We start from the raw sequence: 6203 nt of genomic DNA on the forward strand, positions 1-6203 counted from the left end.
ATGTGCTTGTTGAGTGACGAATAATATTGCAATGTAGCATGTCATTTACATTTTCTTCAATAACGTTTCTTTGAGAGAGAGAGAGGAATCCAACAAGGCCTTCGGCGAACTATAGAGTTACATTCAGTAAAGATGCGGTGGTGCGCTACACTAGTCCGTCCCAGTGATGGGGAAGTGGCATCAAAAATGGCTTGGTGATGTCGAAGCAATGTCACCAGTTCTTGGCGTTGGTTAGGCGTGAGCTTCGGATTAATAGTCGTTGAGAGAACAGGAAGTGAGACGCCTGTCAAAACGCTCTGCTGAGGCAGAAGGGTGGTGAGCACCATCAGGGAGAGAGGTTGAACATCCACCATGCAAGGCAGAGAAGTTCCTTTTGGCAGCACGAGGAATTCACGTGAGGTGTTAGTGGCCGCTACACGAGCTGAGCCGTTGCCGAACCTGACAAGACTTGACGGGAAGGCGATGCCGCGTGCAAGATGATGATGAAATGGTGCAATGAGTATGTCTCCGTCAGTGATATGGTCAGAAACAACGGTAAGTAGTTCTTCGCACTGAGGAGGCAAAACAATATCAGCTGCGGCAATGAGGGGATAATGGTGTTCAGAAATGTCAGATGCAAAATCACTGCCTGTCATATGGATGACACGGTCGCCACAGGAATCTAACGCTGAAACAATTGGCAAAACATCCCATCCAAAAATCATCAGATGCACACAAGGTGAGAGCACAGCAAACTGCACATGGTGGCGGACGCCCTCGATATCAACTCGCACATTGTACTTTGCTGAAGGGCGCAGAGGAACGTCATTGGCTCCACCTAGTTGAGGTCCATCATATGGTGTCATCACTTTTCGTAAGTGGTAGCACAAATCAGCGTGAATAACAGAAATTGCAGCCCCTGTATCAAACAAAGCTTCGACCAATTATCCTTCAACGAAAACAGAAATAATATTGTACGGGCGATCAGGAGAACTTTTATTAAGTTCGCAGAGTGCAGTTTGACCTCCGGCAAATGCATCAATTAGTTTTCCGAATGGCGGACAGGAAGAGTTGTTGCGGGACGGAGAGGAGAAACTGACCGGCGGTATGGAGATGGCGAGCGGCGTCGAGATACATGGGCTTCAGTAGTCTCAGACGAGGACACTGGAGGCGGAGAGGACCGAAGAGGAGGGCTGGGAATAGACTGCCGTTGATAATATGAAGTTGAAGGCAGATCAATTTCGAAGGCGCCGTAACCACGGCGCTCGTTCTGAAGGCGGCGGTGACAGAAGCGGGATATGGGTCCTCTAATGCCACAGTAGTAGCAGACTGGTCGGAAGGGGTGCCAAGGTGCGGAATAGGGTGATGCAGGTTCAGCCGTCGCCATTGCATTTATGTGATTGTAGGGCGGTGCCAGTCGGGGCGGCGGAACAAAGGGAGGAGGTGATGCTTACTGTCTGTTACGTATAAGGTATTTACTAAGGTAATCGCTAATAGCATCGGGACAACCTTAGACTGCAATCAAGCAAAAGTTCAAGCAATTTTTTGGAAATGGTACTCTACTATCGATCATATTCATACCATCAATCAGGTGATAGAAAATGCTTGGAATATAACCAGCCCTTATACATAGCGTTCATTGATTACGAAAAAGCAATTGATTCAGTTGAAACCTCGGCTGTGATGCAGGCATTGCGAAATCAGGGGGTAGACGCGCCGTACGTGAAAGGGCTGGAGATATATATAGTGGCTGCACAGCAACCATAGTTCTGCATGAAGGAAGTAACAAAATTTCCATAAAGAAAGGTGTTAGGCAAGGAGACACAATCTCCCCAGTACTATTCACAGCTTGCTTAGAGGAAGTATTCAGAAACTTGGAATGGGAGCAATTAGGGAGAAGGGTAGATGGAGAATACCTCAGTAATCTGCGATTTGCTGATGACATTGTCTTGCTAAGCAACTCGGGGGATGAAGTGCAAATAACGATTTATGACCTAGACAGGAAAAGTAGAACGGCAGGCCTGAAAATCAATGTGCAGAAGACAAAGGTAATGATCAACATCCTCGGGAAGGAGCAGCAGTTTACATTAGGTAGCGAAGCACTGGAAGTAGCAGGCGAATATGTCTGCTTAGGACAGGTGGTAACCGCAGATCCGGACCATGAAAAGGAAATAACAGGAAGAATAAGATTGGGATGGAGCGCATTTGGCAAGAACTCGCAGATTATGACTTGCAGCTTACCGGTATCGCTCAAGTGGAAAGTATAAAACAGTCGCATCTTACCTGTACTCACATATGGGGCTGAAACGTGGAGGCTAAGCAAGAGAGTTCTACTGAAGTTGAGGACAACCCAGAGGGGTATGGAACGAAAAATGGTAGGGGTAAACATTAAGAAATAGGAAGCGTGCAGAGTGGGTCAGAGAAGTAACTCAAGTTACCGACATTCTAGTAGAAATTAAGAAGAAGAAATGGGCATGGGAAAGACATATAGTGCGAAGAGAGGATAACCGATGGTCACTTAGGGTAACAAACTGGATTCCAAGGGAAGGAAAGCGTAGCAGAGGGCGGCAGAAAGTTAGGTGGGCGGATGAGATTAAGAAGTTCGCAGGGTCAAGTGGATGCAGCTAGCACAGAACCGGGTTAAGTGGAGAAATATGGGAGAGGCCTTCGCCCTGCAGTGGGTACAGTCAGGCTTATGATGATGATGATGATGATGATGATGATGATGATGATGCGCGTGGGCGTAAGTCGGTGCTGGGCGGGGTGAAGGAGGGTCGGATGCCATAGGTCGAGTGATTGTTTCCAGCTCATCTTTAATGATGCTGCGGAGACCGGCATCATTAGAAGGTGCGGAAGAATGATCGCACCCGTGCGTTAAAGAACCCCAGGGGGTCGAAATTTCCGGAGTCCTCTACTACGGCCTCTCTCATAGCCTGAGTTGCTTTGGGACATTAAACCCCACTAACCAAACCAATGATCGCACCCGTGTCGACAGACAGGCTTGAGGGTTTGGAGCTCCTATCGGATGATAGCTCGAATTAGTGCCCGCAGATCGAGGTCAGGAGAAGTCGGGCCAGGAGCGATGCCGGGCTGCAATAAAGAGGTCTGCAGCTGGTCGATGCGTTGGCAGGTCGCAATAATAGCGTCAACAGGTGAAGGATTACAAAATAATTCCTTTCAAGATGTAGTGTACGCGTTCCGGTTCCGGCGTGGTGGGACTAATAAGCCGGCAAAGTGCAAGTATGGCCTCTATGTAAGCCACATAAGAATCATCGGGACCTTGGAGGCGGGAAGAGAGCTTGTTCTTCACGACCTCAGTCCGAACTGCCGGGTCCGCGAAGTATTGGCGGAACTGCTGCTTGAATGTGGTCCAGTTAGTGGTGTGGGGTTCGCAGTTATTACACCAGGTTCTGGCGACCTCAATGACGTAGAAAGCAACATTTAGACATTTTAGAGCATCGTCCCACCGGTTGTAGTTACTGCAGCGTGCTTAGGTGTCCAGCCAGTCATCGACGTCTTCATCGCGACGACGGCGGGTCGCGTTGTCGTGTGGGCAGAGTCGGTGGGGGTGGTGCAGCCGAGGTAGAGGATCCTGCCGAGTTGAGGCCTCAAGAACTTCGGCTACAATCGTCGACAGAAATGTCCGACCACGATCGCTGAGAATCACTTGAGGGGCCCCATGGCGCAGTACGAGCGATTCCAAAAAAAAGGCCGCGACATCATGTGCTGAGCCATTAGGCAGGGCAGCGGTCTCAACGTAGCGTGTTAGGTGGTCGACGGCGGTGACGATCCAGCGATTACCTCGTGCGGACAATGGAAGTGACGCGTATACGTCTAAGCCAACAACGGCTAAAGGAGTAGCAGAGCAAGGTAGTGGTTGTAGTAGGCCAGCAGGAGGAGAAGTCGGCCGTTTGCGTCGCTGGCATGGCAGACAAGAGGCGACGTATTTTGCCACGCTTGAGGCGAGGCCTGGCCAGAAAAAACGGGTTTTCACGCGGTGGTAAGTTTATGAAAGCCTAAGTGACCGGCTGTAGCATCTTTGTGGAAAGCCGCCAGGATACGGGTGCGAAGCGCTCTCGCAATAACGGGTACAAAACGGGTGCCTTCATGGCAATAAATATAATGGGAGAGCACGCCGTTGTCAAGTTTGAACTTTTGGAGTTGCCTGCGCATCCTAGCGGTAGGAGGATGAGAAGCACTGGCGAGAAGGTCGATTAGGGAAAGACAGTAGGGATCTGCTCGCTGGTGTGAAATAGTGGCGTAGCGATCTGGAGCAGTGGCAGGAGTAGCACAGGTGATGTTTGGAGCTCTGGACGACATTGGGACGTCAAGGGTGCACGCAGGAAGGCACGAAGAAGCACTAGTTGGTGATTCTGGGAGCGGGCAATGGGAAAGAGCATCGGCATCTCGATATTTGCGACCCGATTTGTATGTGACATCGAAGTGGTATTCCTGCGAACGCAGCATCCAACGGCCCAGGCGTCCCGTCAAATATTTGTGGGTTGATAACCAATACAGTGCGTGGTGATCGGTAACGATCGTGAAATGGCGGACGTAGAGGTAGGGGCGGATTTTCTGAACTGCACAAACGACGGCGAGGCACTCTTGGTCAGTGATGGTGTAGTTGCTTTCCGCTGGTGTTAGAGTTCGACTGGCAAACGCAATTACCTTTTCCCGAGAAGCGGTATCACGTTGCAGAAGTACGGTGCCGATACCGAGGCTGCTGGCATCGGTCTGGAGATGGTGGAAGCAGTGTCGTCGAAATGAGCGAGAACAGGGTCCGAAGTGAGGGTATTCTTCAGGGTTTTGCTGCGAACTGCTAAATGCTTCGTCAGCGCCACGTGTGCCCGCCTCCGCTCTGCTCGTCATCACCAAGCGTCACGGCAGCCTCTGCTTGCAGCTTTCCTTTCGTTCTTCTTTTTTCTTTGGCTTGGTATAAAAGCCCAAGCCACACAATAAACCCAGTTCTTTCTGCCCCAGCCATCAGTCTCGTTGGGCTCTAACGGGTTCGCCGCCGCCGACCCGTTGGCAGGCGAACGCCGGCCGCTGGCGTTTGCAACAGTGGCGACGAGGATTCCCATAACATAAGGGTCTGTCGATAGTATCCAGGCCTCGGACCTTCCTGCAGCCATGGGCCACCACCTGCCTGAGTTCGACGACGTGAAAGATAAGTGGCAATCGTACCTCGTCAAAGTTGAAGCCTATTTCGAAGCTAACCAAGTAACTGACGATGCCAAGAAAAGAGCCTTGCTAGTCGCCGCGCTTGGGTCAAGAACCATTGATATTCTTTGCGGACAAGTCGCCCCACAGAAGCCAAACTCTTTGAGCTATCAGTCAGTAGTAGACGAGTTAAGCAAGTACTACGACCCTACGCCGAACGAGATTCCCGAAAGCTTCAAGTTCTTTCACCGGCAACAGCACGAAGGGGAGTGAGTACAAGATTTTATTGTCGAAATACGACGAATTTCTCAGAACTGCAACTTTGCAACAATGCTCGACAGGATGTTGAGAGACCGCATCGTATGTGGCGTCAGTTCGAAGAACTTGCAAAAACAATTGCTAGCAAAAAAAGATCTTACCTTAGCTGAAGCGACAGCACTTGCGATGGCATCCGAGCATGCAGAGCTTGATTCGCAGAAGATAAGGCACGAAGAAGCCTCCTCTGACTTGCTAGCATTAAAGATGCCGCGGCGTTGGCGCGCGAAGCGGAACGCGAGTGACAAGCAGTGCGAGCGTTGTGGAAACAGCGGTCATGATAATGCCGCCTGCTCGATGCGTCACCGACGCTGTTACAGTTGTGGCACACAAGGCCACTTGGCTCGAATGTGCCGAAAGGAAAGAAACCATTCGGTGAACGTCACAGCGCATACAGAGAGCGATAGCGAAACTAGTGCAGCCCAGCTATGGTCAGTGACTACAAACGAACTGTTGGTGCCACCAATTAGAAAAACGTTCAGCTGGAATGGCATCAAGCTGTTAATGGATGTAGATACCGGATCGCCAGTGTGTGTCATTCCTAGGACAACCTACGAAGCACACAGTAATCAATGGCCAGAGTTGCAGAAACCGACGATTAAATTGTCTTGCTATCTGGGGAGACTGCCGGTACTCGGAGTGTTGCCTATGCGGGTGCGCTATAAGAGTGCAGCTGTCGATTGCAACCTCATCGTCTTAGATTGCGAAGGACCCCTACTTTGTGGCCGGGATTTGCTGCAGAAACTCGA

General features: G+C 50.4%; 1 protein-coding gene across 1 annotated transcript in view; it reads right to left on the reverse strand.

The window, feature by feature from the left end:
- The window catches only part of LOC146209850 (thiol S-methyltransferase TMT1B-like), a 111134-nt gene extending 105210 nt beyond the window's left edge, over positions 1 to 5924 (reverse strand). Inside the window, exon 1 of the mRNA XM_084604442.1 lies at positions 5559 to 5924. The gene's annotated coding sequence lies outside the window, so the exon portion shown is untranslated. The remainder of the gene's footprint in view (positions 1 to 5558) is intronic.
- Positions 5925 to 6203: the final 279 nt, after the last annotated feature.

The sequence above is a fragment of the Amblyomma maculatum genome, chromosome 1 (assembly GCF_055883805.1).
Source record: "Amblyomma maculatum isolate TAMU_Amacu chromosome 1, ASM5588380v1, whole genome shotgun sequence".
Lineage (NCBI taxonomy): Eukaryota > Metazoa > Arthropoda > Arachnida > Ixodida > Ixodidae > Amblyomma > Amblyomma maculatum.